The 24,221-nt window shown below is 44.5% G+C and overlaps 1 protein-coding gene across 29 annotated transcripts in view; it reads right to left on the reverse strand.

The window, feature by feature from the left end:
- SORBS1 (sorbin and SH3 domain containing 1) overlaps window positions 1-24,221 on the reverse strand; it is a 210,874-nt gene that overhangs the window by 131,403 nt on the left and 55,250 nt on the right. For 6 of the 29 annotated variants that reach the window (XM_084903989.1, XM_084903998.1, XM_084903997.1 and 3 more), the window contains exon 2: window positions 21,415-21,509. The exons of the other annotated variants lie outside the window; for them this stretch is intronic. The gene's annotated coding sequence lies outside the window, so the exon portion shown is untranslated. The remainder of the gene's footprint in view (window positions 1-21,414; window positions 21,510-24,221) is intronic. 29 annotated transcript variants of the gene reach the window in all.

Genomic DNA, 24,221 nt, shown 5'->3' on the forward strand with positions numbered 1-24,221 from the left:
GTCTCCCTTTACAGATGGGGAACCAGCACCCTGGAAGCGTAAGTGACTTGCCCCAGGTCAAACAGCTAGCAACACCTACATGGGGATTTTAGCTCAGGTTTGTCAGAATCTGAAAGTCTTTGATGCTATCAGACTTACAAGTGACATGAGACCCAGTAAACTTCCACCATCAAAGTCAACTAAATCAGAGTAAGTACATTCTCCAGTCTTTTCCAAAGATTTAATTTGCAATTTAAAACATGGTGAGATCATTACATTGGACACACACACACACACACACACACACACACAAGCTATGTATTTGCCAAAATGTAAAATATTTAAGTATCGTAAAGTTCAAAATTAGTTAAGTATTGGGGGGGGAGGGGAATATCTGGATTATTTGTTAAAAATTATCACCAGGGGGCAATACATTTTCGGCCTTTGAAGAGGTTTGGACACATGAGTATAGTGGCCTGGAATCCCGCCTTTTCTCCTCCAGGTTGTTACACAAAAGCTACAAGGAAGTGGGGGAAGGGAGGATGAACATGGCATTTCAGTAATTTAGGAGATAACCCACAGGCTCAAAAGCTGTGTTGTGGCTCTTCGAAGCCACTCAGTGATTCAGAAACATTCAGAGGCAGGAACATCTTAGGATTCAGGATTTCCACATCACATAATATGATAATAGTAGTAAATACATACAGATCTGTCTACATGCCCGACACTAACACACTAAGCTTTAGTGTGTTTAATCATGGCATACCACCTATGAGATAAATACTATGTCAGAAAAGAGGAAACTGAGGCACAGCAATTAAGTAATGGCCAAGACTAGAAAGTTCAACAGTATATGGAGAAACTGAGTTTTAAACCCAGGCCCTTGGGCTCCAAAGCCCACACTCATACCCAGAGACGGATCGCCTATCCGTTGGCAGCTGTACAAGATTACCATTATACCGTGATTTTAGGGGAAAGAGGTTAGAACGGCCTAAATAAATACCACCCACGGCGACTGTTTGTGTGTTAGGACACATCTACTCAATGAAAATAACAAAACTCTGAGAGATTGTGAGGTAGCTTGAAATGTGAGATGGAATGACTTCTAAGATTGTGGCTAAATAGAAATGCCAAGTGTAAAACACTGCGAAGAGCATGATGTCATTTGTGTGAGGAAAACATAGAAACACACATATTTATAAACTCGGAGAAAGCCTTCAGAACAGCTACAAGAAACCGGTGCCCAGAATTGCTTTGAAGATAGAACCAGGCACCAGGGAGAGATGGAAGATTTACTTTCACTACAAACATTTCTCTCATTTTTGAACACTGAACCTGGTCACATATCACCTATTTATTTGAAACAAATTTACATTAAAAAAACTACTTTAAGAAAATCAATGATTTGCTTTCTAACCTAATTCAGAACACTGACAATTCTCTATTCACTCCACAGAGAAAAGTTAATAATTTCCTGTAGTTTTTCATAATAGAGACTCTGAAAGGCTTAGAACTAAAAAAAAAGAAAAGAAAAGAAAAACATTATGCCATCCACTTTCTTAATCTCAGACTCTTGTTTCTTGGGCTGTAGAGGTGTTTCAGTGTCTGTGCCTGAGTACACAGGACAGAGCACGAGAAATCCCTTAAAAAATGAAGCCACGACGGCAGGTACTGACCCAGCACAACCACTGCGGGGCTAAAATAGAAAGGGGTATGTCACCTCCATGCCACCAGAGAAACGGAATCTCTCATGTCCTACAAAACACGCAAGGCATCTTGCCTTGCCAAATTTAAACGGGGACATTATTTTTGAGTTACTATAATTAGTCCCCATTTGTCTATGAATCAGCCTTTATGAGGCAATAGCATCTAAGCCCTATCAGATGAAACCTGAGGCGACATCATCTCTGTTTATTATTTTGAAAAGAAAGACAGGGTGCCAAGTTTCCTGCAACACCCAATTCAAACACTGACATTGGGAGGACAGAATGTCCTGTTGTCCCCGATTGAAGATAGGAATATATTTTCATGTAATACACCAGCCCCAGGTTCAGCTGGCAACAGGAAGGAACTGAATTCCAGCGCGCAAAAATAGGACTTAAGTACTAAAGCACCTTTCGCGGCTCCTATAGGGTAATGCTTACATTTTAACCCTCAAGTTACAGCATTTTCAAGAAGTGCCCAGGTTTGTGAACAAACACAAAACATTTTGTTTTCATTTTAAATATATATTTTTGTTGATAGTGTCAACACGAAACATTTTAATAATCTAAAGATATCTGCCTAAGGGACAAGAGGTTTGGCACACACAAGTGTTCTTAGGCTATTTCCCCAGGCCCTGATACACTGCTTTCATAATTAAGTTCCTCACAAGAGATGAAGAATTTCAACACCAAATATAAAGGCCAGGGGAGGGACAGGATGCCTATTTAGGCCTGAGTGCAACAGCTGCTTTAAGGTGTCCTGAAATGAGGTACATAAACACCGTAGAATCTTGTCTCCAAAGGGGGTGCAGCCAGAGAGCAGGGGACACTAACCACGGCAGTTAGGACCCAACAGAGGGCAAGCTGTCCACTCTGGAAGAGAGCCAGTGGGAGGGTACAAGCTCAATGCTGCATTAGGCCAGGAGATTGTAAGTTGTGAGGGTGTGGGGGCAGAAGAAGGAGGCCCACTATTCACTTGCCTCAAATTTATTTGCCTCCAGGTTTCCTCTATGGAAGCCTTAAGATTGTCACTCACGCTCCCGTGGCCTTGATAAATGTGTACAGAGGCACCTGTGCCTTCTCTTACAGCAAATACCCTGGCAGTTTGAATCTGGAAGTGGTTTAAACTGGTGACCTTAGGAAGCGGTCCCCGTGTTCATATCTGCCTGCCAGCTTCCCTTCAGCAAGCCATTTAACACCTCAGAATCTCATTTTTATACTCAGATATAGCAACAAAAAATAAGGCATGGGGAGTAATACTTGCCTGTCTAACCTCACAGGAATTCTATAAGAAGCTAAATGAAATAACTGACGATGGTTTTATAGTTTTTAAACTTTAGCAAACATTCTAACACTGTACATCAGGCATGAGGTACTGTGCAATTCTCACTTTAACAACCCTCCGGTGTAAGTACTATTGTTATCCCTGTTTCATGGATAAAAACACTAAGGCCCAGAGAGGCTCAATAAGTCTGTCAATGTTACATAACTATTATAGGAAGTGGGATTGAACTTTGGTGGTCTGGCACCGCACGGCCGGCATGGCTCAGTGGTTGAGCATCAACCTATGAACCATGAGGTCACAGTTTGATTCCTGGTCAGAGCACATGCCCAGGTTGTGAGCTCAATCCCCAGTAGGGGGGCATGCAGGAGACAGCCGATCAATGATTCTCTCTCGTCTGATGAGAGAAACATCTCAACTGATGTTTCTCTCTATCCTTCTCCCTTCCTCTCTGAAATCAATAAAAATCTTTTTAAAAACTCTGACTCCAGAGTACGTGCAACTGTACAGTATACCATGCAGCCTAGCATCAGCAGCATCATTATTATTATGAATACCCTATTAAACCCAATGCCGCAGTGAGGAGGATGAGCTTCAGAGGCTGTCACGAGCCCAGATAAGATGATAAAGAAAGCAGATGGCACAGAACCAGGGTTTGAAACCCAGTCCTTGTGACTCCAGACCTGTACTCTTAACCACATAGTGAATAAACTCCGATCCACAAATATTTACTCTGCACCGACTGTGCTCTAAAACACTCCATTTTAAAAAGGTGAGGAGGAGGTGGTGCTCCCTCAGGAGCGGAAAGACTATCACTTCAAGGCTAAGTCAGCCCCACCCACGCTCCCCGGGCATCTGGAGCCCTGCACACAGCAGGTGCCCGGGATAACTGATGCCAACAAGGATGACGAGGGCTGAAATATTTTAAATGTCAGGATATAGTTTCAAAAGGGAATTAGACTGCTTGATTTGAAGGGTTTGAAAAAGCTCTACGGAGCAGACAGAATGCCAACATGGTTTTTAAAACAATGTGAACAGGTGTGGTCTATCCACAAAGGTAGCATATGTGAGGTACTTTGTTCATTCCTAGTGAACTTTCAACGTCTCAGGATGACCATCTGATCCCAGTTCTCCCTGTTTCATGGCAGTCTCATGTCCCGGGAGTATTGGGTTTTATACTCTTGACCTTTCACCCCCACCCCCCAGTTCTAGCACAGTGCCTTGCAAATAGGTGCTCAGCATGTCTTAGTTGGTTAGACAAATGGAAGACGCACTATTTTATTATCCCCAAGTACTCGCTTCAATTCTACAAGGGTTGCCAAGCAGCAGTCCCCACACTGCTGAAATGGCTATGTGAGAATCATTTTAATTAGCACTTTTATTGTTTATATGCAAATGTACATTCCTAAAATGGGCCCTTTAAAAATCTTTCCCTAAATCAACATCCCTCACTGAGATTTTTCTTAGTAAATCCTTGTCCATCGACAATAGAGATACATTTCAACCCAGCCCGAGTCCTGAGGACCCTAAATCTGTAATAATGAAGCGAAGAAGTTTTTCTTTATAGAAATGACAAGACTCAAATGAAGAAAAGCAAGGCACTTCCAGGTGCCAGGACAGAGCTGCTCTCTGCTCACCCCAAACTCCTCTTGCAGAAAAGTGGGACCCCCGCTGCCTGGGCCCCAGCTTATGCAGTGCTCACAGCCGTTACAAGCAAAACTCAAACCTCCCCCTCTTCTCTGATCCCCAGATGTCCAGCTCAGGCAGCCCATTCTCTCCGCTGGCCCATCCCTGCTCTGTTTCCTTCTTTTGGCTCTCTGACCCTGGGCTGGGCCACCTTGGTTTTGTGCCTCAGCACAGGGAGAGGCCCAGATGCTGAGAATTCAATCCTGGCGGACCCAGCCCAGCCCTGCCCTGGGTGGGAGCTCTGATGGTCTCCCGGGAGTCGGGGTGGGAATACGTTATGGGCAGTTAGTTGGCAGGGCTGAATCTTGTCCTGAGTCACTAACTTGGTCCTGCACGGTTACGCCAGGCAGCCTGGAGAGACTGTCACAATGTAAAATTAGAGAAATCGGTGGTGAAAGTGAAGTTCTCGGATGGGCAAACAAGAAGGGGTGTCCGAGCTTGTTGAAAGACTCATGTGGTCCCCAAAGGGTGGTGAGGACTGGAGCCAGGAGAGCCCAGAAAAGCGCTGTGAGTGGCAGCAAAGCACCCCTAGCACGGGAGGCTCTGCTGGCATGTCCCGGCCACAGGAGGAGAAACGGTCAACGCTGAAAGATGTCGGTGGAATTCATCAGTCAGAACCAAGTCCAAAAGGCTAAAAAGCCTGGGATGAGTGAAAATATCAGCAATTTGAATAAGCATTGGGGTGAGAGGGTTTTGGCTGTTGTTGTTTTTAAAGCTACGATCAGAGCAAGAAGGAAAGCAAAGAAGTAATAGACCTGCTTGGGGCAGACGGTGTAATGTTACAGCTGCAGAGACAAAAGAAAGGGCTCCTCGCCTCACCGTGCTGTTCCTACCGCCTCCATCTAGCACGTTCTTCAAAATGGAAAAGGCAATTCTGGAAGAAATGACGAAGCAGAAGTCAGGTGTGGAGCCAGAAGCAGAGCCACAGCTCCTAGGTCAAGTCAGGTTTTCAGGCTCAAATGAATCCATACACTGACAGCCAAGATGCGAGTGTCAGTAATCCTCCAGAAAGGAACGACGTGGAAGGACGAGGAGGGAAGTTCTAGATGTATACACCAAGAAGTCTGGCATCAATGTCCAGAAAATTCTAGCCTGGAATATTAAATATATATTCAATACCTAAGAAAAGAAAATGTGGTGACCGCCAAGGACTGACAGGTGCACGATGAATAAGTACTAAATTAACCAATTCCTTTATTTTTATTTTTTGTTTTTATTGATTTTTGGAGAGAGAGAGGAAGGGAAAGAGAGAGAGAGAGAGAAACATCAATGTGAGAGTGAAACATCAATCGGCTGCTTCCTGCATGCATGCCCCTCACCAGGGATTGAGCCTATAATCCAAGCATGTGCCCTGACTGGGAACTGAACCAGCAACCTTTCGGTTCACTGGATGATGCCCAACCAAATTAGCCACATTGGCCAGGGCAACGAATTCCTTTCTTAAACTTAGATTAGACCAACAGTTCAGATGATTGTAACTTCACTTGAGCCAGCCTTTAACAGAGTCCCATGATATTCTTGTGAATATGACGAAAGAAACATGAGCAATTAGATGGATTTATATATAGATGCCTGGACCATCAGACCGCAGGCACGTGGCTTTAGCCCTGTCCTGGTATATTCTGGTCCATGACTTGTGTCTAGAGGTGACACAGATGAGGGATACATCTGCTTGTGAGATGACAAAAGCTGGATTTTAAAAGTTCTTCATAAGATATATGATGAATCAAACCTACAGGACTAAATGTAAGTTGGGTGCATGTGAGGTCTGCATTATTTCTGGGGGAAACTCCATAGTCCACGTGAACGAAGAGCCAGATGTGGTTACTGAAAAGAGTAGTTAAGTCTTGGTTGTTTTAGGGTCCTTGTGATGATCCTCGGAGAACTTCTGGAAGGGACCCCAACGCAACTCTGGGGATGCCAGTAGAATCTCCTCTAATGCTCGCTCATGGCACCACGCAGAAAATCACACACCTGGAGGAGAGCTTGGGGCTGGGGCTGAAGAGAGGCTACCTCTTAGAATACATGTTTAGGTCACAAGCCAGCAGTGATGGCTGACATCTTAAAACACCTTCTGCTCCACACCTGCTGTAGTCAAAGCTGTTTGTCTCAAGATTGTCACTCTCAAAATTAACCAGCAAAGTCCCACTGCCAGCAGGGAGGGGGCAGGGAGGGGTGTGTGTCAGGAGCATCCTCTATGTGGTGACTCCCTTCCTTCCCACCCAGTGATCTGTGAGTAACAAGCCAAGATCCCTGAATGGAAGCGCCTGGTTGGACCGCCTTCTTAGCTCATCAGTCAGAAGAGCGTCTTTGGAGGTATTTTTTTCCAAGGAAGGGGACGTCCCTGAAGGAAATGAGTCGATGCCAACCAGAGACTATAGCAAATCAAAATACTTCCTGGCGCGGCCCAGACCCTTGGCTGATGTCCTTCCAGCTCAATACCTGGAACTCAAGACTAGGCCAGGGAGATTCAGAAACAGGCTCCATGTGGCTGAGAGCCCAAAATGTCCAAAGTGGCTTCAGAAACCCCTATGACCAAAGGCACTGGGCTTATTCCAAGCCACAGGATTTCTGGGCTAGAATTTCTAATTCTTTAAAAAAAAATTTTTTTTTAATATATTTTATTATTTTATTTTTTTACAGAGATGAAGGGAGAGGGACAGAGAGTTAGAAACATCGATGAGAGAGAAACATTGATCAGCTGCCTCCTGCATGCCCCCCACTGGGGATGTGCCTGCAACCCGAGGTACATGCCCTTGACCGGAATTGAACCTGGGACCTTTCAGTCCGCAGGCTGACGCTCTATCCACTGAGCCAAACCTGTTTTGGCTAGAGTTTCCAATTCCTAATATTTTTATTAAAAAGGGAGGGGAATATGGAAGTGCTAACAGGCGGCAGTATTGCAGAGCTCACTAACGTAATGAAGAACTAAAAGACCACAGTCTCCACAGTACTTTTTCCAAAACGGGCATTTTTGCCATGGACTGTCTGGTGAGATAACAGAGGAGCCCAAAGGTTTAAGCCAGTGCTCAATGAGTGAACCTCCTGGAATGGAGGGTGAGATACTTTGGACCAAGGGTGACGAGGAGAGAACACCGATGATCTGCAGTGAGCTGGAACGGACCTCACAGAACTGCGTCATCCATGAACAGGCAGTCAGGGATCCAGCCACACCCCGCCCTGTCACGCTGAGACTTTAACCCCCAACAGAGCACTCTGAACATCAAATATTGTCCAAAAGCTCGGGCAAAGTTTGGAGGTAGAAAATATGCAAACAAGCATTTCCAGACATTCTCCCTTGCGTCCCATTCTCCATGGACGGGTCTGGAAACCTACAGATTGACCTTTTTTTTACTGATACAAAATGGTTCAGACAAGTGTCCGCCTTCTCTCCCGTGGGCTTCCCTTTTGCAGTGCTCTGGCTCCAACAAGGAAACTACCAGCCTGAACATGTGCTCCCCCAGGGCCATTTGGAGACCAGCCAGAAGGGGGACAGACTAAGGCAAAAATCGCTAAATGTTTAAACCACAGACCGGAATCGGAGGTTCCTCTGTTTACTTAGAAACAGTTGCTGATGCTTACCCCAACCAAAGATAAACTAGGACAAACCCGGAAAGGGAAGGGGAAGCAGTGAAGTAAGGGCTGTTGTAAACCTGGCACTGGGAGAGGAAAAGCTCCTCGGTTGTCAGGACACAGTTTTCCTCCCGCCAGAAAAATGAGGGAACGGACGGCTCTGAATAGCGGCAGAGGCTATAAGCAGGAGCTGAGCGGAGGCAGGGCCTGCCATCTCCACACACTTAGACGTCATCCGCAGGCACATTGGGAGGCTGGTGTGGTGGAGCGAAAAGAACGTGGCATTTGGAATCAGAAGAGGTGAGCTTGAATCCTGGCTCTGCCTCAGCAAGCTGTGTGACAGCAGATCGGTCACTCAACCTCTCTGAGGTTCAGATCTGTGTGAACTATAAAATAAGTTGGGTGAGCTGCTGTTGTCATTTTCTTCCAGCTCTAGCATTGTACTACCAATACTGCAGCAAGGCAGCTACGTCTCCGTTCAGCAAGCATTTGCTGAACACTTTCTGCATGTCAGGTGCTCTGCGAGGTGCTAACTGGAACAGTCTTGCACCCAAGGAACCTTCTAGAGTACAGAGGGGAAGACATGTGGACAGGGTGAGGTCAGCTGACCCAGCAGAGAATGGAGGAGAGGGCAATCAATCAAGAACAGCATCCCAGGAATGATGCCCAGGCTGACATTACCTGAAGTAGGAGGTAATCAAGCCAAAGGAAACGGCAAAAGAGTAATATGTACTAAAGACACAGGAATGGCCCAATGGGGCATGCATGGTGGGAACAGTTCTGAGATAAAGGGTCTTATAAGCCATGCTAAGAAGAGCTATTATTGCCCAGCACTCACTGGCTCCCACGTTCTCTGCTGTTCACCTCAACATCTCCCTGTATATGCCAACACCAGGTCAACCACCAAGCAACCACCCAACCCCTGCCTCCAGCCTCTCCTTTTGTCCCTGACCAGGCGGCAGGCCACACCTGCTGTGCATTATGGCTTCTTCCCAGGCACTCAGCTGGCCTTGCTTGTGGTGCTTGCTCAGCCCCTACTGCCCAACCCCTGGCAGCTGTTCCAAATAGTTTCCACCTTCCTCAGAGCTGCAACCACATCCCACCCGCCCCACTCATGCTCAGTAGATGATTCCCACCTCTGTTCCTGGGCTCGGCTGTCCAAGCACAGCTCCCATAGCAACCCTTCTGCCCACTTGTCCCGAGTTCCTTCCTAAATAGCCCACGCAGGCCAGGCTGTGGGTACCTCCGCTCACAGTACAAAATAAAGTGAAAATCAGAAACCAAAGTCATCAACCAATGCAGGCTGCTGCCCATGCACCTGACCAGGCTGTGAAACAAGCACTTCAGTGGGCTAAGGCTTATGGATGTGCTCCGCATGCAAATATTATTAGCAATTCAATAACTGCTGGCTGAATAAATGAGTAAATAAATCTGATGCTGAAGAGGCAATCTAAAGAGATGCAAACACACAGTGTCTTCAGGTAGGTACGTGAACCAAGAATGCAGCCTACAATTGTGCGCAGAAGATCCTTTCTGTAACACAATGGCAAGGTCTTCACGAGCCTACAGGTTCTGGCCCCTGCTCTGCCCCCTCCCCTCCACATGCAGCCCATTTAATGCCAACCCAAGCAGCACTGAATCATTTTAGTGCCATTTATTTCTTAAATAAAATTCCTAAAGCAAACACAGTGTGTTTAATATAAAATACATACTCAGTAGTTTAATATATATTGCATACATAGTATACTGTGTATTTATTTTTCCATGCTCTAAGTGCAGTTATAGGCTCTCAGCCAATGAAAAGAAGCACATCGCACACTCAGCCAGCTGCTGACACAGCCCCCACGTGAAACACCCTTAGCAGCCCCCATGGCACCATCCTGTGTTGGACATAGTCTACAGCATGTCTGTTTACTTTACTAATGACTTTGCCATTTACTTTTTGTTCTGGTAAACAATTTTGTCTCATAATAGTCAAGATAGTATGCAACTGGTGTTAGATCTACCAAAAAGAAAAAAAAGGAAAAGTAGGGGGGATCACTGCATGTAAATTATATAAATGTCTGATCACTATGCTTACTGTACACCTGAGACTAATATAATATTCCATGTCAACTATAATGAGAAAATTAAGAAGATAACTTAATAAGTCAAAACAGTAATTTCTTTTAAAATAAAGTAAAATAAAATTATAAAATTCAAGTGTTAGGGTAGTCAACCAGTGAACATGGGTCAGCTTGTGAACCTGGAAACACAGGCTTCAGAAATAGTCTATAGGATGAATGCCAAGAACATACAAATCGGTCTGCCTCGTCCACCTCTATGCCATCCACTAAGCAGAGCACTGGGTTCTCTCCCAGTGCTGTGAGCACAAAACTCATGATATGCAGTTGTTCTTCCTTGTTCACCACAGGTAACCATGAGGAGTAAAGCATGGCATCAGGCCCTGTCTCCACCAAGACTCTGCCCCTCTAATCCCACAGAAACTGTTCTGGCTAGCACTCCATTTCCCAGAGTGCATGCCCAGCATGGGGTGCAGCACGGTACAGAACAGAGAATTCCAGACTGTTAGTGTGCGGGAAACCCAAACATAATCTCCTTTTATATAACCAACAAACCACCCGAGGTTGCCCTAGGGTAGGTGGCAAGTCAGCACTGGGCAGGTGGCCAGGGTGAAAATTCCAGCCTCCTCATCGCCTGCCCAGCATACCAAGCGTCTGTCATGAGCTCTCACCCTAAAACCAAGAAGCTAAAAATGAAGACAGATCAAGGTGCTGTCTCCATCCTGGCTAGCGTTTAGTTTCCAGAAGTTTACAATAATGGTTTTAGGAGGGAAAGGGCATTATCAGAAGAAACAGAAACTGCTGATCACAATAGCTCATAAAAAGGGCTTCAGTTCACAGGCTATTACAGGGTTGGGTTGGCCTGTTGATTTTTATTGTTTATGTAAGTTCCTTTCCTGTGATCTACTGGATGCTTTGGAAGGCACCAGGTTCCAAAAAACTAACGACTTTCTCTCCCTAAAATGGTGACTTCTCTTGTCTCATTTTATGTTTTTGTCTGCTTACTGTAAAAAGGGAAATAAACTAAGGAATGGCCAGCTACTTCAAGTTCAGTAGTTCAGTTCTATTTGAAAGGGGAAAACGCTGGAAATATTTAAAAGGAAATGTAATTAGTAGATTTGTACAAATGTTCCCAACATGGTAATTTTATGAGTAAACCACATTATACAGAGTCCATGATATGTTTCAAGCCTAATATAATGATTTGATATTTTTAAAGAATACAAAAATTATATTATTGCTTTCTTTCCTTCCCCTCTTGCTTAAAAATGTACAAATCTTTTTTAAGGAGGAAAACATTGGTTTCACAACTCCATTACTCCAACTATTTTTCTCCCTATCATTTTAAACTTAGTTTCTATTATTTGAAAAGAAGGGTACCAAAACGATGTTTTGCTGAACCTCAAGATCCCTTGATTTCTCAAGATAAAATTTTAAACTGAAACTCTACATTAAGGGTTATAAAATAAAACATCTGAGAAGGTCGAACAGGTAAGGGTGGTGTGGGGACTGCAGCAAACGGGGGCTTGCATGCCCCCACATGCAGAGACAACTGCTGGTTCCACTCTACCCACACTGTTCCATGCAAGAATATGGCCCATACTTAGACTGTCTAATTGTCAAGTGAAGCTGGAAATCAAACTATGTGAAATCTCCTTACCTTTACAATGCTGGCCACTTCAAAAACTTTTAAAACACTGGTGTTTTGTGGACATCTAGTTTGCAAACTGCCACAAAGCACAGAATGCTATACATGTGATTAACTCAGAGAACTCATGCACATCTAGAAACACAAATTCTGTTGGAAAATGAAGGCTGGTCTCTATATCCTTTTTTAAAAAAACGAACAAAATTATATTCTCCTATAATATCCTTTCTCTTGGCCAGGAGAAGAGTGAAAGGGGAATGAATGAACTTGAGGGAAAAAAAATGAAATTAGCTGTTAGAAAGTAAAAAGGGTACAGGTATCAAGTTTCCTTTTAAAAAAAAAAAATATTTTTATTGATTTTTTCACAGAGAGGAAGGGAGAGGGATAGAGAGTTAGAAACATCGATAAGAGAGAAACATTGATCAGCTGCCTCCTGCACACCCCCTACTGGGAATGTGCCCACAGCCAAGGTACATGCCCTTGACTGGAATCGAACCTGGGACCTTTCAGCCCGCAGTCCGATATGCTCTATCCATTGAGCCAAACAGGTCAGGGCTCAAGTTTCCTTTTTAAAAAATAAAAACAATAGCAATTCATACAAGAGTGTTTCCAAGTTTTGAGTCCATGTTGGGATAATTCTGGAAGTTGCAAATTTCATTGACATTAGGCTGCCTTGAACATAACTATCTTCCCTAAAATTTTTCCATCAAATAACAATGCCATTTTAGCCTGCTGGTGTGGCTCAGTGGTTGAGTGTCGACCAATGAACTAGGAAGTCACAGTTCGATTCCCAGTCAGGGCACATGCCCAGGTTGTGGGCTTGATCCCCAGAGGAGAGCATGCAGAAAGCAGCGATCAATGATTCTCTCTCATCATTGATGTTTCTATCTCTCTCCCCCCCTCCCTTACTCGCTGAAATCAATAAAAAATATATACATATATTTTAAAAGAAATGCCATTCTAGAGCAGTTATCTGCCCCTCAGAGCTATCCAAATGCAATCACTGTTACTATGGTACGCTAATGGTTTGTGTGACTAAGTAAGAAGGCTTGATAATTAGCTGGGGAGTGTCACCTCCTGAAAGTGAAACATTATTATATATGCAAATTGTGTATGTGTCTTAGAGGAATTCTTGACCCCTATTCCCCAAAAGCTTAAGAACCAATGAACCAATACCTGTCTATCTATATAAAACCCTAATATTCAAATAGACCAAACAGCGATACAACTGAACAACTGGTAGCTATGATGTGCACTGACCACCAGAGGGCACGTGCGGAACATGGCAGGCATCTGCCGCCGTGGGATGGTGGAGCAAGTGAGTAGGGGTGCCAGGTCAAGGCAGGGAGCCGGTTGCTGCCGTGGGGTGAGCCTCTGGTGGTTGTTCCCATGTGCCATGGTCCCACCCAGCACTCGCACCCGCTGCCAGCACCGGAGCTGCTGCTTACACCTGCTGCTGGCGCTGTCAGCGGGTGCGAGCTATGGCTGCTGGCCCCAATAGCCCTGAGGGCTTCTCTACCTCCCTCTGCTCCTAAAGGGCAATCAAGGCAGCAGCTGCTGCAAGCACCCACTGACGGCACTGGCCCCACTCACACCTGCTGCTGGCGTTGGCCCCAATCGCTCCACACTGTCAGTGGATGCTCGCAGGGCCGGTGCTGTCAGCACGTGGGGGCAGCAGTGGGAGAAGGGCTGCCAGCAGACAGGGGACCAAGGGCTGTGGTTGGAGAGACCAGGCGGGGGCACCAGGGATGGACTGAGACCCACCCCAGTGCTCTCCACAGCCTCTTGGCCCACAGTTCCTTTCAAGGTGCAGAAATTTGTGCATTGGGCCCCTAGTCATATATAGTAAAAGTCTAATATGTAAATTGACCAAACAGCAGAACGACCAGTCGCTATGATGCATACTGACCACCAGGGAGCAGATGCTCAACACAGGAGCTGGTCCCTGGTGGTCAGTTCACTCCCACAGGGCGAGCACTACTCAGCCAGAAGCCGGGCTCATCGCTGGCGAGTGCAGCAGCAGTGGTGGAAGCCTCTCCAGCCTCCACGGTAGGGGTGTCGAACTCAATCAGAGAAGGGGCCAAAATCTAAAATCCAGCCTAAATCGTGGGCCGAATGGTTTACTGAACAGTCATAAACTGACAATGTCATAAACTGACAGCGGAGTGCAGTGATGACAGCGCGGTGCGGGCCACATTGCAAGGCCTGGAGGGCTGGATTTGGCCGGCGGGCCTTGTGTTTGACATATGTGCTCCACGGCAACACTAAGGATCCCTCAGGGGATGTCCGCCTGCCGGCTTAGGGGAGTGGGCCTAAACTGGCGGGCGGATATCCCGTGAGGGGTCCCGGGCTGCGAGAGGGAACAGGCCAGGCTGAGGGACACCCCTCCCAGTGCACGAATGTTGTGCAGTGGGCCTCTAGTCTGATTATAATAGTGCAAGTTCAACTGCAAAAGCTCAAGCACAAATAGTGCAGTCGATTTTTAAAGCGTATCTCTGCAGAAACCATTTTTTATGTAATCACTGCCATAATCAGCAGGCCAGAGTAGATCCTTTCTGAGTGAGGAAAACATAGTGAGTCATCTCCATGTTGATAAGGAGAATGCAGGATGAGGGAACTGCTGTGAAGCAGGAATCAGACGGTGCCTTTTCTAATTAGTGGAGCAATCAACGATTTCGTCCCATGACATTCAGTAATCACTGGAGATAAGGTTGGTCTCCTTGTTTCAGTGCCACCCCAAGTACAAGCTGATGTTTATCTCCCCAAACCATGGGGGGAAAGGAAAGACAAAAAATGGATTTCATTCTATTTGTGGTCACTAGATGGAAAAGGAGAAAATATCTTGGCTTTACACATGGCCAATAATTGTGATACAATTTTCCTGTTTGTTGAAAAAGTACAAAATCAAATGTATGAATCTCTTGGAGAAGCACCGACACCTAAGAGAGGTCACTGCTACACAAAATGAGTCTTAAGTCTTTGTAGGACACAATAACAACCCAATATGGCAGCCCAGAGAAGTCCTTCCAACAATGACCCCTAGAGAAGCTGCCCAACAGCACACCCTCTGAACAGCGTGGGTCCTAGACACTGAATCCCAGATTCCCCTTTCAGAAAGGTGACAATTTATGCAAATTCAATTTCGAGCATTTTCCTATGGTAGTGGACAGACATTCTTAATTAAATTTTACTGAACTTTGGTGTCAGAAACTATCAAAAGCAATAGATTCCCAATGCCCTGTCTGTTCTCCAATGCACTAAGCCTTTGCTCAGGAGGGAGGCAGAGAGCTGTCTAGTCAAAATGGCCAGAATTTGTGACTCGGCTCATGGCAATTATAACTCATTTCAAATCCATTATTTATCTAAAACAGCTGAATAACATATTGGCTAGCCTGGCCAGCATGGCTCAGTGGTTGACCATTGACCTATGAACCAGGTCAATTATTGGTCAAGGCACAGGCCTGGGTTGTGGGCTCCCAGTAGGGGGCGTGCAGGAGGCAGCTAATCAATGATTCTCATCACTAACGTTTCTCTCTCCCCCAAATCAATAAAAAACATATTTTAAAAATACTGGCTAGAAACAGCCTTAAATCCTTTTTGAAAGGAGGGAAGGAAGGAGGAAAGAAACTGGCCTGACATGCAAAAATCTAAAATTCAACTTTTAAGACGCTCGTCTCAAGTTGCTTATGAACACGAAGCCTCAAACAAGCAAAGGCAGTGGACAGTGAACAGGCAATCGCCTCAATCAAAACACACGCCAAGCAAAAGCACTCAGAAAACCAAGCAGTGAAGGAACTCTAAATATTTCTAGATCGTGGATTAAGTTTAAAAGGGATACTGTTATGCTTTTTAAAGGGAATACATAAACATGACACCATAAAATTAGAGTATAAATGGGTACATAGTGAAAAGTAAGTCTTCTTCTTCCACCACTGCCCTCCCCACAAGGCTACTCATCTCCAGCACCGTATCCTGAGATGGTCTACATCACGCATGTCAAACTCGCAGCTCACAGGCTACAGCCGAGGTCTGCGAGTTTGACATGCTTGGTCTACATGCACACAAGCACTGAAGCATCATTCTGCTTTCTGCTTTTTAAAAATATTTTTTATTATTGACTGATTTGAGAGAGAGAAAGAAACATCGATTTGTTGTTCCGCTTATTTCTACATTTATTGGTTGCTTCTTATATGTGTCCTGCCCAGGGATCCAACACACAATCTTGGTGCACTGAATGACGCTCTAACCAACTGAGCCACCTGGCTGGGGCAGTACTGTTCTGCTTTTAACTTGAGGACACCACCATTTTTTAAATGGCCCCCCACTCTGAGTCTCTAGGGGCCCAAAAAAAGATTTTATTCCTAAAATCACTTTCTGAAGAAGTAAACAGGGAGGAGAAATCTCCCCAACATGATTGTCTGTAAATTTCATTTCTTTTCAAATCTTATTTAGGTTCCATTCTGTGGGATCAGAAGACAAATGAAAACCAGGGTGGATGACAATCTTCATGAATATCACTTCACTGAAACCTTCATTTTGCCGTCAACGGCTGGTTACAGATATAGAACACTATATAATCAATGCTTGCTTTCCAGAGATGAGATGCTAACGAAGTCCCACTGAGAATATTCCACTGAAATAGGAGGGTCTTGAGATGCATGTAAAAGCAAGTTAGGGCTGTCCATTTGCCAAGTGATCTGCATCAGCACAGTGCAGAATGCTGCAGTATCCATCTGCCCTCAGTATTGTACCAGGTCCTATTCTTGTCATACCTGACAAAGGCTTGAGAAGACCAGGCCTGGGCAAAAAGAGAAAATGTTTCCAAACCTTTTAAACAAAAAGCCTGGAGGGAGAGCTAAACTGGGGGAGCTCACCAGGGCGGGCAGGAGAGAGATGGGGCCCAAGTTCAAAGCAAGAGAGAGGAGGCCGGCAGGCCTTGAGCTGGTAACTCTGGGAAGGGGACCACACCGTCCATGGGGGCTGTGGACAGTAAGACTAAAGAAACTCACCTCAAAATGGAAAAACTAAGGAGCCCAATGAGACTAGGCAGGAAACTCAGCAAGGCAGTTTGTCTCGAAAATGGACAGAAAAAGTATATAACAGCTGTGTTTTATACCAGAAGCCCACAAACAGTTGAGAATGTGTGGGATTCAAAACTGATTTTCTCCTCAGTCAATGGCAGAAGAGGGGTCTACTGGAAACATATAGATCAAGTACAAGCATCAGGGTATATTTTCGCTGCTCTTCATCTTGCAGCATGTATTCTTTATTATTTCAAAGATATCCCAATTACTTCCTAATCTGAGGTACTGCAAAATCATGGTGCCTGTTTGCCGTCTTCATGAAATATTGTCACATCTAACTTTTACTGCAAAGTGACTGATTTTTCAGGCATGTTTTTCACTTAGTGAACCTTCATTTAATGAACTTTTGGATGATATGATTATAGGATGAAAAATATCTGAAACATTAACAGTGAATTCAACTTAATAGTCATCAAAATAGCTCGTAAAACTCCAGTGCACATAGAGAACAGTGTAGTTTACAAGCTATTGGCAAAAATGCTGGATCTTTCTGCTTGCCAGCCAGAGGCACAGCCTTGTGCCAACTGCATAAATGCAGTTTCTAATTCACTTAGCTGACCAGATTTAAAATCTGTGTAATTCCAAAACAAATATTCTTTCATTTTATATATTTGTTGAGGTATAACTTTCATTCAACATTGTATTAGTTTTAGGTGTTCACCATAACGATTTGATGTTATTATATACTGTGAAGTGATGATCACAATAAGTCTAGATAGCATCCATCACCATACATAGTTACAGAATTTTCTTTCTTTTTTTTCCCCCAGAATTTTTTTTATGATGAGAACTTTTAAGACTATTCTCTTAGAAACTTTCAAATATGCAATATAATATTATTAAATATAGTAGCCATGCTGTATACTACTTCCTTAGGACTTACTTATTTTAAAAAAAAGAATCTATTTAATTGATTTTTTTTACAGAGAGGAAGAGAGAGGGATAGAGAGTTTAAAACATCGATGAGAGAGAAACATCGACCAGCTGCCTCCTGCACACCCCCTACTAGGGATGTGCCCCCAACCCAGGTACATGCCCTTGACCAGAATCGAACCTGGGACCTTTCAGTCCACAGGCTGATGCTCAATCCACTAAGCCAAACCGGTTTTGGCAGGACTTACTTATTTATAATTAGAGGCCCAGTGCATGAATTCATGCAAGGGTAGGGTCCAGCTGGCCCGCCCCAATCGGGCCAATTGGGACCAGCCAGCCAAGGGTAGGAGCCTCAGGCAATTGGCCAGACAGACCCATCCCTGTTGGGGCTGTAGGCGATTAGCCGGCCCAGGCCCCTAGTTGAACTCCCTGCTGAATTCCTGGTGTGGGGGTGTGTGATTTGCATATTAGCCTTTTGTTATATAAGATTGGAAGATTATGCATTTTGACTCACCCATTTTGCCCATTCCCTACCTCCCTACCTCCCACCTCTGGCAACCATCAACCTTCTCTGTATGTCTGAGCTAAAATTAATTTTCTTGCTTTAGGGGAGTCATAGTATTTCCAATATTTTTATATTAGAAGAGGCTTTGCCCTAACCGGTTTGGCTCAGTGGATAGAGCGTCAGCCTGTGGACTGAAAGGTCCCAGGTTCAATTCCAGTCAAGAGCATGTACCCTGGTTGAGAGCACATCCCAGTAGGGGTTGTGCAAGAGGCAGCTGATTGATGTTTCTCTCTCATCGATGTTTTAAACTCTCTATCCCTCTCCCTTCCTCTCTGTAAAAAAAATAAACAGAATATATATATATATTTTTTTTTTAAAAGAAGAGGCTTTGTTAATACTCTTATATCATGCTATCTTTTTAAATGATTTATATTTGCATTACATGAAATCATATATTCATTAGCATGTGTCTTCATTAACTTCTTAGAAGAGATTTTATGTGGAAAGTGCATGCTTTGTCTTCCCTCTTTTCTGTCCACACCATACCTATCCGTCTGTTCTCTCCCTGGTTGATCTCCTCCAGTCTCTTCATTTTAAATATCATCTGCATTTGGGTAATTCTCAGAGGCACTATTTCCAGCCCCAGGCAACTCCAGATCTTTACAAGGGTATCAGGTGAACATCTTAAATGTAATATAATCTCCCAAACAAAATTCTTAGGATTCCCTTAAACCTCCCTCTTCGTTCCCCATTTCAATAAAGAGCAACGCCATCTTCCCTGAAGCACCAACTCATCCTTGCCTCTCCTTGCTCACACCCACACCCAATCCAGCAGGCTCTCCCTTCACTATATCCTGACCTTCACCATTTCACATCTTTCTAGAACCACCACATCAATCTAAGCCATGCCTGGACCACTAGAAGGGGCTCCTGGAGGCTACACTGATTCTACTCTTGCCCCAAAGTCTGTTCTTCACTCAGGAACCAGTAAAACCATTCTGAAGCACAAAAAGGATCACATCACTAGATTACTCAAACATCTCCAGCAGTAACCAATCATGTTTAGAAGAAAATCCGAACTCCTTATCATAGCCTACAAGATCTGGCTCCCACCTACCATTGATGTCATTTCATACCACCCTCCCTCCTATAAGTATCCCGCAGTTCATGGCCAGCCAAACTGGCTGCCTTTTGGGTCCTCTATCACTCCGAAATCCGCCATCATCAAAAGCCTCTCTTTTAGCTTACTGTTTCCCTCTGCCTAAACACTCCTCCCCAGATGCCGCCACTCCTTTCAGATTTCTGCACAAAATCTCTCCCCCTCTTCCTCCCAGCCCCCACCTCACAGAGCCTTTTCAAACCAGTCTTTCAAAAAGAGCCCCATCTAGCCCCTCACCGTTTTCTTTTTTACATCACTTATTACTACCCGAAATGATATTACCTATTGAGGTATTTATTTCATTCATAAAATTATATTTAGTGAGCACCAGACAAGAGCAAGGTGCTCTTCTCAGAGCTGAGGATACAGCGGTGAATGAGATGCACAGATTCCTGCCCCAGTGGAGCCCACATTCTTGTCTGTCACCCCCTCTTAGATCTAAGCCCCAAAGAAACATGCACACACTCTGTCTCCAGTGCCCAGAGCGGTGCCTTGGCACAGAGAGGGCATTAATACATGTTTGCTGAATGGGTAAAGTGTCCCAGCCACCAGACGCCATCTGCTCCCCTGGGGACTCCCATCCCAGAGCCTTCCTGCCTACCAGATGGGACTCCAGTTATTGGGCCCAGAATGTTCACCATGTCCCTTTAAGACACAGTAATCTGGACAATCAGCTCTTCAAGTCTGAGATGGGTCCCTAACCCCAGGTCTGCCAGTCCCAACTGCCAGCCCTTCCTTCCCGTTCCAGCACCCACCACCCTGCAAGCTTCCCAGGTGGCCTCACCACGGGGGTTTGTCTCCCAGGGACACAAAAGTACCTGGTCCACATGGAGCGAGCTGACCAGGGAGTCAGCATCAGACAAGCCAGCTTTCTCAAAAGAGAGTGTCTGGAATCTCATAGCACAGGTCAGACTGCCTCCTGGCTACTCCACAGCCCACACAGACCTTCAACATCAGCTAGCTGGCCGGCCTCAAGGCAGTCTCACCTCAGATTTGGAACAAAGTATTGCTAAGCACATATCTTTGTGTCTTTCAACTGCACAGAGGCAAAATGTTTACTGTTGTGATGAGTAAATCAGTTTCTTTCCAAAAGAGAAGGACATCTGTTAACTGTGAAACTATCTCATTGCAAATAAAAATAAAGGTTACAGCCGAAACCAGTTTGGCTCAATGGATAGAGCGTCGGCTTGGGGACTGAAGGGACCCGGGTTCGATTCTAGTCAAGGGCATATACCTTGGTTGCGGGCATATCCCCAGTAGGGGGTGTGCAAGAGGCAGCTGATAGATGACTCTCTCTCATCGATGTTTCTAGCTCTCTATCTCTCTCCCTTCCTCTCTGTACAAAATCAATAAAATATATTTTTTTAAAAAGGTTATTATGAAATGTAATTAATTTATCTTTAAACACACACACACACACACACAGCAGCTGTGGTGGTATAAAGGTGAAAAGAAAATAAAATGCAAATATCTGAAGGTCTGGAGGTCTCAGAAAGTAGGTATTTAAAATTCAGATTTTCATCATGTAGTCACGTTTTATTTTTTAGCTTAGAATTGCCCTGCCAAATAGGATTACCTTATATTTGAGGAGCATTTTATTCTCTGGAAGTGTTCTCTCTTAGGCAATCTCTTTTAGCAGGGCAGGATTCATTTCAGTCTGGAGCCCAGAGAGGTCCAACAAGTCACCTAACATCCCACAGTAACAGTGGCAGAACCCAGAGGGTACCAGAACCCAGATATGCTGAGGTCCGGCCCCTCCTTTCCTTCCATAATAGGAAGGACAGCGTGGTCTCCTGAAAATCACATCCTATTGTCCACTGAAAACATTTCCCTTCACTGCAGAAGAAAATCACACCTACATTCACCAGTGGTGCAGGGCGATGGACAGATGCATTGGTCCTGGAGCTCCGGGTAGAGAGAGGGCTTCACAGACTCTTCCGACAAACGCCACGTCCTGCAATGACAAACATACAGAACATCTGGTATGAATCTGGCACCTGTGGCCTCTCTCCAAGGACGCCACCCAAACACCAATTGCAAGGCGCCCTGTTACACTCAAAGCTCCCCGCTCCTCTTCCAGCCCACTCCCTTCCCGCTCCGACTTCCCCAGGAGAACAAGACTCTTCAGCTCACCAGCTGAAATGGTCCCCTTTAGAGTCACTGGATCTTGGGCAGAAAGAGGCACTAGAGATAATGTACAATGGGAACATGGAGTGAAAGCCGAATGGGTCACATCTAGCCTGCAGTGGCATTACATTGAATTACAGAGTATGTTTAGAAAATGCAAGCCAAGCTAAAAAGTCAGAGATGGCATAAAAGCCAGACTTCTGGAACCGAGACCTCTGGCTTCTCTTTAAAAAAGAAAAATCAGAGGGTCTCAAAATGGGCCCATCTTCGTGTCTGAACATGATCAGCTGATGCTAAGTAGTAGCTGCCTTTCTTAGGCAAGCTTGGTTATCCCAAAGCCACAGTCCCCCTCACTCCCTACTGTCTCAACACACAGAAGAGCTGGGATTGTAATTTACAGAGAAGAGCTGTAATTGTAATGTCACTGCCCTTGTATTACTGTTTTTCTGTGGCACAGAAATAATTCCCTCTACCTATGATTTTAATAAAAGTGGGAAAGCAGAAGAAAAGGGGGCTGTGAGTTCCAAGCGAAAAATAAATGGTAGAGCACATACAGCAACTTAAGTTAGTAAGCTCACTCCTGTAGCCCTGTGCAAGTACAACCACTCCCATTTTATAATGTAAAGCAGGAAACTGACTTGCCCACTTCCACGGTTAAGGGTAGAGCTAATTCTTGAATCTAGGTCTCTTGACTGACAATCCACAAACTTTTACTATGCCCCATTGAATAGCAGTATTATATTATGAAGCTAAAAAAGTAAATATTATATACCTCTCTGACTCTGGCCAATCTGAGCAGGCTTTTTACTAGAACACAGTGTAGATTCGGGTACAGAACATGTATAATTTGCATGCATAAAAAGCCTGCTTGGATTGGCTGAGTTAGAGAGGCGGTCTATTAAAAAAAGAACTGGTGTTGCCTCGGAAGTGGGGGGTAGTCTTATACAGCGAATAGAGGCCTAAACCTATGTTTTAACTGTAAAATTAGGGGGTCACCTTATACGCCCGGTCTTCTTATATGCCGGAAAATATGGTAGACAGATGATGATGATAGGTAGATAGATAGATAGTGGAATAGAGAGGGAGAGAGAAATCTCTGTGTGTGTGTGTCTCTCAAGCTAATACTAAATACAAGGAAATACATTTGAAGTATCCAACCCACTTTGTACTAAAATTCTCTCCATGCCTTTATTTGTAAAATAAATAAATAAATAAATAAAAAATTAGCCGAAGCCAGTTTGGCTCAGTGGTAGAGCGTTGGTCTGCGGACTGAAAGATCCTAGGTTCGATTCCGGTCAAGGGCATGTACCTTGGTTGTGGGCACATCCCCGGTAGGGGGTGTGCAAGAGGCAGCTGGTCGATGTTTCCCTCTCATCGACGTTTCTAGCTCTCTATCTCTCTCCCTTTCTCTCTGTTAAAAATCAATAAAATATATTTTAAAATTAATTAATTAATTAATTTTAAAAAGTAAATGCTATCAGGATTTTTAAGGGTTTGTTTCTGAATGTGAAACTTTCAATAATTTTGCTGTCTTAAAATACAAAAATAACGATCACAAATACAATGCATCTACTACTTCAAAAGTGTTCAGTTAATGTCCTAAACTGTCTAAAATAGGCGTGTCTAACTCAATCAGAGAAGGGGCCAAAATCTAAAACCCAGCCTAAATCGCGGGCCGAATGGTTTACTGAACAGTCATAAACTGACAATGTCATAAACTGACAGCGGAGTGCAGTGATGACAGCGCGGTGCGGGCCACATTGCAAGGCCTGGCAGGCTGGATTTGGCCCGCGGGCCTTGTGTTTGACACATGTGGTCTAAAATATATTCTTTTTGCTAGAAAAATTCCCCTTTACAAAGCTATAAATAAGCTTATGTGCAAGGTACTAGCACTGTAATAAGTGAATGATGTTCACAACTAGAAGACCTTGGTGGGAGTTATTTATATCATCCCCCAACGGATGTATTGATTCATTCACTCAGCAGATACGTACTGAGCCGGTTACACGCCAGGCAGCGTGCAAGGTGACTGAGATACAAGGATAAACAGGACCCAGTCCTTGCCCGTAAGTTGCTCTGTCCTGTTCTGCCCATCAACTTCCCCGGAGGAGTTGTTCTGTTCTTCATGGATAAGAGAGAGGAGGCACCACTCCTGATCTAGGCTGAGGCAAAGGGGGTGGTGGGATGAGGGGGTATTGAGAGCAAGGATAGCATCCCCCAAAGACAAGCTTTTGGAAAGGGGTATATATAGGAGTGAAGACCAAGTACATGGCCATGGTCAGAGCTCAGTGTTCAAGGCCAGGACAAGGATACAAGCAAGGCAGAATTCACTGGAAAAGTGAGAAGAGCTTCCCTAGATCTCTAACTGACAAGCTCTTCTCTCTCAAAAAAATAAAATAAAATAAAATAAAATAAAATAAAATAAAATAAAATAAAATAAAATAAAATAAAATAAAAAATGTCCTGGGTCCCAGACCCATCAAATCAGAGTCTCAACTAGAGAGATCTCTTCCCTAACATCACCGGATGCTACTGGGCG

The sequence above is a fragment of the Pipistrellus hanaki genome (assembly GCF_964339955.1).
Source record: "Pipistrellus hanaki genome assembly, chromosome: 14".
Classification (NCBI taxonomy): Eukaryota; Metazoa; Chordata; class Mammalia; order Chiroptera; family Vespertilionidae; genus Pipistrellus; species Pipistrellus hanaki.